Source organism: Rhipicephalus sanguineus, chromosome 5 (genome assembly GCF_013339695.2).
Source record: "Rhipicephalus sanguineus isolate Rsan-2018 chromosome 5, BIME_Rsan_1.4, whole genome shotgun sequence".
In the NCBI taxonomy this organism is placed as follows: domain Eukaryota; kingdom Metazoa; phylum Arthropoda; class Arachnida; order Ixodida; family Ixodidae; genus Rhipicephalus; species Rhipicephalus sanguineus.
In genome coordinates, this window is record NC_051180.1 from 30,924,201 (window position 1) to 30,938,460 (window position 14,260).

The window sequence follows — 14,260 nt, forward strand, 5'->3', positions numbered from 1 at the left end:
GACGTCTCATATAAAGCGCCCGCATTCATCAGTGTCGCTAGCAGCGCGCTTTACTGTGGAATTCTACTAATTCTTTTATAGCTAGGGTAACTATGTGCTGACAGCTGGGCTGAGACGTTCAATCTTCGCGAACGACCATAGGTATTGAAATATTTATAGGATTAAAAAAGAATTGGTCTTTGAAAGTTTTATAGAAATGAAAAAAAGGGGTTTTGGATAATCTCAGAATACGACCGGGCCGTAATGTAGTCCTCCAAACCATCCTGTAGTTTATTTGTTCGCAGTACTATAACAGATGCCTTGTTTTATATAGTAATGGCGAAAAAATAAGGCGAAAATTTTTACCGTATGTTCGGCGCCTTTCTATACACGATTTCTATGTTATTTTCTAATCGCTTTCTGCTTTCCATATTATTCTGCTTTTGCTTTCCCCATTCACTGCGATCGTCAGTGCGGCGTTCTATAAAAAAATGCAATTCCCCCTCAGTGTCAAAGTGCTCGAACAAGTGCGAACAGTTCTTTTGTGAAGATCCACAGGTATAATTGGGGCAGTACCGATTGGCTAGGGTAAAAAAAAAGGAAGAGCAGCACTCGTCGACTTTCTGAGAAAATTTGCACCGGTTAGCACACATCGCAAATTGAACCCATTTCCGACAGTGCGCTGGTGTTGCTATTTTTGCGGGACACTGTCTCCGACCATGAAAGAGTAACGATCTTCCAAAAACATTCTGCGAGGCGTTGCAACAAAGCTGTAAGCATATGTCTCCGGTAAAGCCTTGAATGAAAAAGTCCTGACGAAAGCTTCTGCATACTAAAATTATGTTTTCAACGCGCGATAAACAACGCGCCGTAACAGCCCGACTGCTCACGGAATCCCGAACTTTAAAAAAAAAATGTCGGTACTTGTACAAAAACAAGTTACAGCCAGCTGATTTCTGATTCATATTAAGAGGACTTATGTTCAAATACGATACTTACAATTGGAAATTTAAGTGGAAGTCACCCATGGTGGCAGTGCTAATATTCGCGTTCACTTATGGGTACAAGAACTTATTTTAGGCCCCATGAACAACATCGCTAACATTATTTAAATTGTGCACTATCATTATTAATTATCGTTAATTATCATGGAACACTAAAATATCTATAAATTAACGTCATAAAACCTTAAATTTCTTGCAAGAAAGCGGTAAACAAATATTTGGCGCGTCACTTTTAAGAATCCATCATAATTTGCTCACGAGGGGGATAAAAGAAAACACTATATTTTTTAAAGGTGACGAGTTAAGTAATAGAATACGGCAAAATACAACCTGAAGCACTATTCCAGACAGACTCAAGGCTTTGCGAGGTTTAGGGAGCTTGGAGTTTGGACTTGTTAACGAAGTTTTAGCGAGCTTTACAGTTTGTCATCCAATACATTTCCGTTCCCTCATTACACGTAATGATGTCAGACGATGCTTACGCTCCTGTCCGTAATGGAATGGATTCTAAGTAAATTCAATAGAAAATTCTTGTAGACGACTTTCGCATTCAGAAGAGCTGGCGCAATCGATTTCATCTCAGCGCCCCAAGCTATTCAGAGAAATGGCAGCAACAAAAAACGTCTAGATAATACTTGGCATTTGCAAAGTAAGTGACTGCCACTGGAAGGTTCCTTTCAGACAGGTAAACAGAATTAGGTTCCACGCAGAAGTTTTGAGAGCGCCTGCTTCTATTCTTTCGCAGTCAATCAATATCAATTTGATTTCTCACCGCCTGCAGACTAGTCCAAAAGCAGCTGGTGCTCTTCTAACCACTACGAGAGGGGCCGTTGTTGCGCTCACTGTAACTGTAGTCTTACAAAATATATATATTTTGCTGTTAGCAACAAAGACTCCATAACGCACTGCAGGGTTTGCTGTAAGACTTCGTTAGTTACTCGTCTGATTGACGCAGCTGCTTTGAGCGTTCATTGTAAGGAACTTGGCGCCTTTCCCAAACATTCTTCTAAACCGAAGCTTGTTATGAGTTACACATTTCGGTGGCGGCGTTGTCGTATACGAAAAACTCGGCGCCGGCCGGGTACAGAAAGGCGGCCTTCGAAGGTAGGCCGCTCACATGCGTATATGTATGCGCTGTTTTCTAATAATTGATACTCTCTAGATCGTGGGCTTGTCGACGATCAGCCGTTTCTGATGTGGCAATCTGATTGTTTGTCGAGGACACTTGTAATTTCACGTTGCTACATTTCATTGTTGCCTGGATATGAACGTATTAGCTCACGTTCCGGCGCCGGCGCCGGATCGTAAGTCATTAGTAGAGGCCTGATTTTTAGGCAATAGAAAAGCCCGTTTTAGGCTCCAAAAGAGGGCAGGCAAAACAACATTTTAGGCCTCTAACGTCATGAATATAGGCACAATAAATTTTTACATAAATGCAAATAACTTTGAAACAAAGACGTGCGAGACCTGTATCTACAGCAGGAAAGCAGGAAATGTTATAGTTTACCATGGCAAAAGGCGCCAACGGTTGAACATAGCCGCGCAATTGTCCTTTTACCCACGCGGCTCGCAGAACATCGTCTCTTCTTTTATTCTGTAGCATGGTGAGTCAAGTGTCCACTGTCGAATCAACACACTCCCGGGTGTCTTTCGTTCCAACATGGCTGAGAATGGCTGAGCAGGGGCAGATAGCCAGACCGTTAAAAGACCAGAGGGATGCTTTGTCTTGGCCGGGTCGAATCGCGAAGAGACGATTTCTCGCCTGCATGTGAACACCTTTAAAAGTAAATTACAGACAAAACAAAAGCCGCGTGAACCCCAAGTTTTTTCTGTCTTCCGTTACCTCTTCGGCTTCGCATTCGACAACCGCTCGCGCCAAGTCAGAACGGCGGCGTACGCTGGCCGGCGCGTCCCACTTCTCTGATGCAAGCGGTTGTTTTCTGGAAGTTGACTGAACTAAAGGACTATAGGCTGAAACTCCATATTGTTTCGAACAGTCAGTGTTGCCTGGTAACATAAATAACGGTCTCAAACTGTACTCAGAAGAGAAACTTGAGGCTAAATAGTGTTAATATAGGCCCAGATTTTGAAAATAGGGATTTGTAGACATTTTACAGAAAATATTATAGTGCATTTTATAGTAGAAGAACTGATAGCTGGGCCAGTTGGTGATAATACTTGAACATGTTTAACACAGCGCAACGACGACGAGGACACAAGAGAAGAGGAGACAAACCTCTTCTCTTGTGTCCGCTGTGGTTTGTCTGTGGTTTGTCTCCTCTTCTCTTGTGTCCTCGTCGTCGTTGCGCTGTGTTAAACATGTTCAAGCATTTTATAGTGCCTATCTGTAGAAAATAGGCATTTCTCGACATTTAGGCAGAAACACCAAAAATAGGCATTTATAGGCACTATAAAACACTATAAAAGCCCTTAATCTCTAATTCATGCTCATATACCAAAGAGGTACGATAGGAGCGCAAGGAACAAAATAGGCACTTGCCTAAAATCCGGTCTCTAGTCATTAGGCACTATGCGAACTGTGTAGGCGCGCCCTCACGCCACACCCGCAACCAATCAGAGCCGTTTCGCTTCCAATAGAGACGAAGAGGAAGACAGGAAGAAAGAATGATAGAAAGGAGGAAAGAAAGACAGAAAGAAAAAGAGTAGTTCAGGCACACACACGCCAAGCTTTGCTTGCTTTCCAATTTTCAGATAGGAGAAGGGTTCCTGAATTTTTGTTGTTGCGCAATTTATAAGGTTGGCTTTGAAAGCTAACTTTAAAGTTGCGACGAGGAGAAACACGCACCGCCGAAAATTCCGATGACTTTTGAAAATTGTGTGTCTTCGTGAAGTAACTGCGCTTATTACGTGAAAATGACGGGACAAGGGAGAGGAGGAGTTTTTGTCGAGCGATACTAAATAGTTTATTACTACATTTTAAAAGTTAAGTTCCTACATAGACTTTAGAAGTGCGTGGAAACACGTGACGCCGTTTTCTCAATTTAAATAAGGGTAGTTAACTTGGTCACCATCAAAGTTCGTGCATATATTGAGAGAACGCGTAAAGAGCGCTATACAGACAAATCTTGAAACGCGTGCTTTGGTTCGAAAACATCCTTGTTTTTGGCTTCGTTATAAACTTGTACAACGCTTACAAGATTTCCAGAACTTTATGAGATGATTAAAAGTGGAAGCGATTCCTGGTTAAAAAAAGATGAAGGTCATCTATGGGTGAGTCTGTACAGAAAGTTTAAAGTGTATAAGTTACGCAAGCTACCTTGATAATGGTTATTAAATTCTTCTTTTCTCCCAAATTTGATGCAGCGATTTCATCGCATCTGTAAAGCATCGCATTAACCAGTCCTGGTTAATGTTAGCACGGTACCTCTTCTTTTTAACTTTTTGAACGCAGTACAAGGGCGAGTGCTGACAAACGACATTTTTTTAGTTTTGTTTCCTCACGCTTAGCAGCAATCCCCTCTCCTTCGCACGAAGAAGGAATGGCATTTAGGGCCTAGCACTGCGTCCCAAACGAGGTAACGCTAAGAAAAGCAGCAAAATGGTTCAGGCGCGCTTATCGGAGAAAAAAAAATAAACACAAGAATGAGCCACGCCCGGGCTAATTTACCTAAATCCGCTAATGACGGCAAGGCCTGCGCGTGTCCTTGTCTCTTCGCAGCCAACGGCGACCTGACAGGAAGCACAACCAGTACGCGTTCGGCAGAAAACAAATAATAAATAAAAAGAAAACGATCAGGAAAAGCATGGGCACGGGGGCGCGAACAAGCCAGGGATCACCGTTGCGCTGTCATGGCAGCTCGCCCATGCTTGAACCCCCTCTTCGATGCCTCGCACTCTTTTGCCCTCGTCGTCATATTTATGAAATTCTGTGCAGCAGGCAGATGTTCAAATGAGAGAAAGGTATACGTCTTTTTCTTTTATTTACCGTGAGGGCGCATCGGACATCACGTGAGGCCAGGGAGTGGAAAGGGGGGGGGGGGGGAGCATCTTAGTGCAACGGACACAAATACTTTCCCATATATATAATGTTTCGTCATGTGCTCCGAAAAAGCATTATTGGGATACACTACCATTAACAATTACAGGTAATGTCCTTCATTTACAGAGGTATGCACATTTGCATAGACAAAAAAGTCAAAACACATTACCATTCGATAAATCAGCTTGCAGATCGATAATAGTAATAATATCTGGGGTTTAACGTCCCAAAACCACGATATGATCATGAGAGACGCCGTAGTGGAGGGCTCCGGAAATTTGGACCACCTGGGGTTCTTTAATGCGCACCTAAATCTAAGTACACGGGCCTCAAACATTTTCGCCTCCATCGAAAATGCAACCACCGCGGCCGGGATTCGATCCCGCGCCCTTCGGGTCAGCAGTCGAGCGCCATAACCACTAGGCCACCGTGGCGGGGCAGCTTGCAGAGCGAGGACGCACATTCGGGAAAGCCAGGTCTTGAGTAGTCAGTTTTAGCGCGCATTCTGACCAGGAGCGTAGCCAGAAATCTTTTCCCGGGAGGGGGGGGGGGTGGAGGGGTTCAAATGGCCTTTGTATATGTTCGTGCGTGTGTTTGTATTCGTGCTTCTGTGTGCACATGCAAATTGAATCTTTCTTTCTTTGGAGAGGGGGGGGGGGGAGTGAACATATGGCTACGCCCTTAAGTGAGGTTAACTAAGTGAGATTAAATAAGCACAAGGATGGCGCCGTGTGTTTCGGTGTACCCCCCGCTGTTGTGATGAAGTGGGTGCCTGTACTCAATCCAAGACTGCACGTAACTTGAGTGCGGCCTCATATACGACCTCATCGCGAAGGGAGCGCGACCGGTGTTGAGCGAGGCACTCACGCCTGACCCCTTGCAGGTTCGAGAGGAGGGCTCAGAAAGCTGCATACACCAAGGTGCCACGAAAAGCTTGCGCTCTGCGGTGCCTGTAGGCGTGCAAAGACCTTGTTTCTTTTGATGTCTCGCTTGGAGCTTCCGAGGGAGCGGACTAGTGGAGCGCTGGTGCGATTGGCGCTGTGGTTAATTTATCCGCCGGTTAAATAAGGCGGTAAATTAGCTGCGCAAGCTCATTTGCCTATACGATGGTTGCAGCCCGTTTCGCCCTGCTTGTCTTTGAGTACACTCTAAGAAAAAAGAGAGTCAAAAGAGGGTCATGGAACCGTGACTATCCTCGGGTGTCCATCTGACCCTTTTTGGAAGGTACAGGCAGAAAAAAAGAGTTCGCATTTGGGAAGGAGTCACTGGACCCTCCTGAAGCGCGTTTCGATTGGCTTCGGTATACGGAAGAGCCGCCGTATACGCCATACATATCGCACGCTCGCCCTTTGGCGCCGTTGTGGCGCATTGCTCGGCGACGCAGACGGGGTTGGCGCCGGGGTGGCGCGCCGCTCTCCTCTCTCAGTCGTCTCAGTCTCCTGGTCTATTGGAATGCGTTGCGTGGATGAGTTGGTTGCGCGTCTTCGGTGGTATTGACGCCGGCTCCGTGCACGAAGTGACGCTTGGAGGGCGGAATATTCATGGAGCTGTGGATACGGACAACGGGCGCCAGTTAACGGTGAGTGTACTGCTTTCGTAGGCATTAATCATAGAGCTTTAGCTGGGCGTCTGCAGCAGCTCTGCGGAAGTTATCTGCCAGCCATTTCCAACAGCAGCCTGTGTCCGCGGGGCTGTTGCGGATGGCCAACTATAGCTGTCAGTTAACGAGTTGCCACCGTTATGCGCGTTGCTGTACAAGCTCACATAAAGTGAGCGATGCAAACAATAATCGAGGGTCATTTCTTGCTGATCGCACGTCGTGTCTGCACTACTGAAGGTGCAAGATGTCGTTTTGAGATGCCCTTTAGTCTACTTCATAATAACATTTCCATCGACCTTGTGTGTGCGGCGTGCTTCCACGCGTGGGAACGTGAAAAAAAAAAAGCCTGTGTACAGAACGCTCAGACGCACTATATGTAATGGTTTTTGTTGGCTGAAAGACGGTAGTTTGAGGTGCAGATATAGTACGGTGGCTTCCAGAAAGTACGCGGTAGTCATTCAAGTTGGACACGCCTCGCCGGTGAAAGTGAAAAAAGCTCTAGACTTTCGACGGCGCGCGTTGTTGCGGCCGCCGGCGTGCACTCTTTTCCCTCGTTTCTGTTTGCTGTTTTCGTGGTTTGCATACAGTGCGATGACGTTGGGCGTTATAACAGAATCGAGTGAGTGTACGTGATTGTGGGAGTTATGTGCGCTAATTCTAGCATATGACATGTCTGATCTCGACGTAGACGGCGTACGCACGCGCTGGGTGTCGTTCGGGCCCTAGTACTCGCATCTGTTTATCTGAGTATTTAAGGATGGGTTACGTTTGTAAAACGTGCGGTCAATAACCGCTCACGGCATGCCCCTGGCTGCCGGAGGATGTGCTTTGTTGTTTTGTTGTTAGCCTTTATTATGTCTGTGTGAACCACTTATTGTGTAGGTTGTGCAAACCTTTACTGCAATTTCATTTTCTCATCATAATATGACGTTCTGCTTTTCAGATACCGTTTTTCATGGTGCTCACGCTGGACAGGAGCGACAACCTAGCAAGCCACAAGTCTGATGCCTCAAGCCGTCACCACTTTTTGATTTATTCTTAATCACAAGGAATAAATATGGAAACATGATGGCGATTTCTGCTGTTCATTTAGCACCATATGACACTGTGCACATCACAGTCACACATTTTAGTTGGCTATACTCATAGAAGCATGTAAATGAGGAATACCCAAACTTCTTAATTGGAAATCACAGACCATCTTTTCGCGCTTTCTATATAACTTTGTTGGAAAATATGTGTTGTTTGGACGAGTTTTATTAAAATAATGCTAAAACTGAACTATTCTTTTTTTACAGTCGCTGGGCAGAACGGCAAGTATTATTGGACTTGCTTAAAATGAATATTCCACTATTTTCAACAGTAGTCGCGCAAAAGTAGAGCAAGGATCAAATGAGTAGCTTAAAATACTTGTGGAGTCGCTTGATGCTTCGGTGTGGGTCCCCTGACCCCCCTAGGATCGTTACCGGCAAGAGTCGTCTGACTCCCTATGAGTGATAACGTGATCCTCCCGATGATAGTCTTTGCACTCTTCCTAGAGGGTCAGGGGACTCTCCTAGAGCGAGCCGACCCTGACCCACCAAGAGAGTCACCGTGACTATTTAAAGAGAGTCGTATACGTGGCAAGTCAGAACTCTCCGAAAAGAGTCACGCATACTCTTTTTTTTCTTAGAGTGTAGCAGGCGAGGGGGCGTGCGGACATGATCAAAAGAGCGGAACCGTCGGAGCGTAATCATCGGACGGCTGTTGAGTCTTTCGTTGATACCCCAGCCGTAGCTACTAGCCGTAGGCGAAACACTGACAGGAACAGGAAGAGTGCAAAATAACAGGAACTAAGGAAGGGACATACTGAATTCTCTGTTCCTGTTCTTTTATGCATGTCTTGCTCTTTCGCGCTGTTCCTGCTCGAGACGCGAACTAACCAGCAGAAATGCGTTTCCGTTAACTGGTAAACGCACTAACGATATATCTAGTTAAGGCCGTGGATTGCTTCACCTGACGTTTACATCAGCGCTTCACAAATATACGTCTTTCTGATCCGCGTGGCGTTCTAACATGAATCATTTTAAGCAAGCAAAATCATCTCCGAATTTAACGAATTTGGGACAAACTATATTGGTATGGGTGATAGAAAGTTTTCACAAAAAGTTAGTTTGTGTACTTCTTCCTAATTAGTTTTTTCGCACGGCGTGTTAAAACAAGACGAACCTAACTGTTTAAGTAACCCAGCTCTCGCGTTAATTTAATGGCCCGAAGGCATTGCAGCAAGTCGCAGCATTTCGCAGTGTATCGCACGCGCAGCTGTTAACGTTTTTAAAAGCTTTTCGCTTTTTTCCCCACCCTCCTCTCACCTTTTCCTTTTCAACTCCCTCTATACAGTTACAACTAGAGTAAGGACATACGCTTTGAGAGTTATCGTGCTTTGTTTCCACAGTATATGAAAGTTCTAACGTATTCGGATGATGCGTCTTTTCCTCCGAAAAGAAGGCGTATTTAGTAATAACCTTAATGTATAATATTAAGTGGACTCATGTATACACTGTACGAGCGATAAGTGCAACGTAATTGTATTTAAAGCATAGAGTACGCGTCGGTAGATACAAAGCCTGTCAGCAAGGTGCGAACGTTACCGGTAACACCTTCGTATCAGCGCACAAGGAGAATGCTCCTGGCTATTGTCAGTGAGCTGTGTTACTACGTTCTCGGCAGCTGGCATTTGTAAAGCAACGAATCGATGCTTGTCTCACCAGAAAGGAGCTTCCGCTACCGCAGGTGTCTTTTCAGTTCTTTTCGTCGAGGTTGTGAGGCGCAAGCCTTTTTTGGCACACCCCGTCTTTGCGAACCAATGGCTCCATCCAACAACCGGCAAAACATTGCGATCTGGGCCGCTACTCGGTGTATAGCGTTATCGGTACAAAAGATGGCAGTTGCGGTGATAGTCAGGTAAACGTTTTGTTAGTCGATATTACACAAAGATTTTGCCCAACGCTGAAATATCAGCGAGTGTATTTGCTTTTTGTTGAGACAAATAATACCGGCACGATACCTGAAATGCGACTACGTCGGAGAACTACGGGCCAATTTATTCTTGACCTTTAAGCGCGCTTGCTCGTGACAGGCTGTTTTCAAAAGTAAGCTCGATTTAATGGGAAAATTGCTACGTGCGACATGTCTCGTGTCGCGAATAATGTGCCGCACCTTCTCCTGCGTCCGTGTCCTATTGGCGCGATTTCCTCGCAATGCGCTCAAATGGAAAAAAATCACGCTATTGCGTTTACAGATACGACATTGTTAGCGCGATTGGAAGCTTCTCATGTGACAGGAGGACTTCGAACATCACAAGCCACGAATTGAACGAGAAAAGAAAGTTCTTAAGCTGCAATTGTTGCTAAGATCAGAGTCGAGTCAGTCCCGATGCTTTTTCATGTTATGAGCTAAGACGATTAGCCAATTGCAAGAAGTTCTTACAAACAAGAAGCTTTGTGAAGTGGACGATGGAGAAGAAACGTGAATTGCTGTTGCTAAGCGCCCACCTTTTTCTTCACATCGATGAGCACTGCTGGATCATTTGTGCTCGTACAGCTACTTACCCGGCAAGACGAACTCGGCTCTTTCGGTCGGTTTCGTTACCGATAAAACCCGTCTTTTTTCGCATGTAAGACGCCGGGAGCATGCATCGCCGAACTGCGTCGCCAAAGCCTGCGGAGTTCCCTATGATGCTTTCAGGGCAATGCGGCTGATATCACGTAACCTAAACCGTACTCGGCTTCAGCCTTGCATCGACATTCGCTAGAAGGTTGCACCATCGCCTCGTTTTCGCTGCCGCCGCCGTATCGCGAGGCCGTTGGAGTGACGAACATCACTGTGCAGTGCAGCTTTCGAGTCTTCTCCATCTAATGGAGTACACTATACCCTACGCTCCGGCTGGGGACCGCGCGAGTGAGAGTTATTTTGGGAAATGCCTTACGCACCGCCTTATTGATTTACGATTCGTCGAGCCGGTCGCTAAAACCGTGCTGCAAAGAATGCGCACTCCGCGGGGTCCTCCCTCATGGGAGCGAATGCGGAACAGTGTTCAAGCGGAAGTAATAGTGAGTTATGGAGCACAGACTGACGGGAAAAGAAAAGAAGCGACGCTATGGCGTGCTTTTCTTATTACGCTCGGTTTCAACTCTCCTGCATGCATTTGCTTTTGTTTGCTGTTGTTTAGTTGCTAAGGGGAGGGGCGACAATTTTTACTGCCGAAGGAGTACGTTTAGTTCTGTGATGACAGCAATGTTTTCGTCAGTGTTGTCGTGCAGTTGTCACACATGCGTGTTTACTCCCGAATTTTTGTAGTAAAGGGCGTATACGATGCAAAAAATTGTGAAAAAGCGTCAACGAGCGCTAGAAACTCACGAATGTTTCCCAATATGAGCGCGAGAACACAGCCATAACTTATTCAATGCATGTTTGCCCCTGCACTGAGCGGTATAACGCTCGATGCAGTTTATCTTTTTTTTTAGTTGTTTGTCTGTTTGTTGACAACTCGGCACGCCTCATAGTGTAACTGGAAATTTCGATGCCATTGTAAAAGGGCAGCTGCGATGCACCTTACGAAGAGAGGAAGGCGTTCTTTTTCTGGAGGAAACTGTCGGTCTCATATTTAAGGGCATATCGTACCAAACAATGTGCTTCGCAACATGGGCCGAAGTCTTGTTTGTCAGTACCTGTTTCACTGCACAGCGTGGCCCATCGCACAGCATATACATGAATTCTCTTTTCTTTTTCCCTCATTCTGCCATTTGCGGTGAGTGCCATCGCAGATGCCATTTGATAACTCCGTCTGAATGGGCCCTTACCGATAAGATAAGCAAGAGCAAGAAGTTGTGATGCTGTTGCGTGTGTGTGTGCAAGCACTCATTGTTACCCATTATGCTTTTCTTTCCTACTTTCCCTTTTTTCAGTGCGGCGTAGCATAAAAGGCGAGGCTTCTTACTACCCCCCACCCTTCTGGTGTGTGTGCGTGTGATGAAGTTGCCTTTATAGCTGTTCTAAAGATGGACGGCTTTGATTTAATAATAACTGTTGGAGTTTAACGTCCCAAAACCACGATATGATTATGAGGGACGCCGTAGTGGAGGGCTCCGAAAATTTCGACCACCTGCGGTTCTTTAACGTGCACGTAAGTCTAAGCACACGGACATCAAGCATTTTCTCCGCCGCGGCCGGGATTCGATCCCGCGACCTTCGGGTCAGCAGTCGAGCACCATAACCACTAGAACACCGCGGCGGGTAGGACGACTTCGATTTAAAAGCGAAATGAACGTATATACACAGCACTGACAAAGGAATGATTCGCCATCTGGGACATAAGGGAGCTCCGGATTCACAGTGAGACATGTCTCATTCATTCATTCATTCATTCATTCATTCATTCATTCATTCATTCATTCATTCATTCATTCAAACTTGTTTGTTTATTTGTGTGCCTATTTTTACTGTTCTCAAAATGTTGACCAATAAGTAGTCGACATTTTGGGAACATGTTCCACCTTTCCGGGGTTGTTTAGCGTAACTTGCGGCGTTATGAATGCAGAGTCAGAACAGCATGCGCATTGACATTCCCGATGTTCAAGAAAGAAATTTGAATGTGTACGTAATGCCGCATGGCGCTTCGCTAAGCAGGTCACATTGGGAATCCAGCCGAGGTCTCGATTATGATGAACACGCACGGAGAACTTGTCGCTCATGAGTAACATTTTGCTTATTTATGGATGTGACGTGGAGCGTATACAGAGGCCACGTGCGCCGATCCTATACACATATAAATTTGCTGATATCCGAAATAAAATCGTCTTTAATTATAATTTAAAGCTCTCCGCCCTTCATCAGATTATGTGGTGCTGCATGAGCAACGTGTATTGATATGCATCCCACCAAGTCGTGTTTAAACTAAGGAATGTCGAGGTGGCATAACGGAGTGAATATCACGAATGCGCATTTGTTACAAGCTTTAATGAAGGTATACATGGCTTGGTAGACAAAAAAAGCGCTTACAAAGAGATAACAAGCAATTTCTGCCATGCCGCTGTGAAAACACGCAGAACGAGCGTTTTGCATTGCGTGTTCGAATTACGCGTTACTCTTGCAGTCGCATTTAACGTCAAAGTAAGATGAACAAAACCACCTTGCTCTGAGGCACAAAAAATCGCTGCTCAGTTTTCAGTAAGAACCGGAAAAAAAAATAACAGAAACATATGTCAAGCACACATGAGTGTTCATACGTTATTTCGTGTCTTGAGTTCTCAGAGGCGACAATCGGAGCAAGAGACCGGGAATGAAAAACTCTGTTTTCAGCCTTGCGTCTGCCTTTAACATTTTCTTTTCAAAGCTGAGCGTCAGCTTCTCGCTGACAACGACAGCCATGCCTAGAACGGCTGGACAAACTTGCGTACACACATAACGCTGAACAGCGCACTGATTGAAGTCCAGCTTCGCCGCAAGGCATATGCGTCCAGAAGATGTGCGAAATAGAAAAGAAAGAACAAAAAGAGCTTAGGGAGAGGCTCGCGTCGTGGCTTGATACTTGTGCGTGGTGAAACGAGATTTTTTCGCGATGCCGGCCAGTGCTTACGCCTTTTATTCTTCTTGCCCCGGGATTTTATAGCTCGAGGGTTTTGCAATCTCTGAGCAGGGGGGATTCATACGCTGCGGCACTTATCTATCCGTTATTCGGTTAGGCGGTTAGGCACTGCTTGCACGCGTGTCCCGTTTCGTTGAATGCCCAGAAATATTATAACGTCACCTCGAGGGCATATGCGCACGCAAAGAGGGCCGGAGCATGAGCGAGAGAGGAACAGTATACAAGCGAAAGAAATGGTAAAACGCGTGAGCGTACACGTGTCGAGAGATGAAGCCTACACGGCGGCATGGGTTTCAATTACTTCGCAAGCTGGGTGTCACTGTAGCGGTATGCGTGCACGGTTGCGGTGAATTTGATTGCTCTCGAGATTATATGCCGCCGGATAGCGAAGGCACACTGCGGAATGACTTTTGAGCATACACATGCTAGTGCTTTGCAAAAAAATTTGCAGTTGCTTAGCTCGGCTATGCCAGGATATACGTAGCGTTAGCAAAGGTTCAGATGATTATTCTCAGCTTTCCAGATTGTCTAGGATTATTAGCCTTCTTCTGTTCATTCTTCGTACGCTGAGCCGCTAATTGCCAGGCAACTACTTCGGGATCCGATGAGCTAGATAAGCTTCTAGGCTCTTCTGCGCCGTCATGGCGTTACCCACCTGCAAACGCCCGTCAGAGGCGCTATCAAGCGGCCCCAGCGCAGTGTCAGACGGCGACTGCTCAGCGAAAGCGAAAAGCTGCGCGCGCGCCAGCGCCACTGTGTCTATGGCTACAACGTCACTCCTCTCGAATGCGTCGCAGACCGCAGCGGCGAGCGGCGCGCGGCGGTGGCGGGTTACTGCTGCGCCGCGCCGGCGCCAGCGTGTCTGCCGCGCCTACGACGCCACTCCTCCCCAACGCGCAGACCAGCAGCGGCGAGCCGCGCACGGCGGTGTCGGAATGCGCGTGAGATGCCAGCTCGGGGACCCAAATGTGTGACAAACTGATCCTCGCGCATGCGCAGCAAGGCTCATGACCCTCCACGCAAAATCTGGCTACGGCTAGGCAAGTATAGCT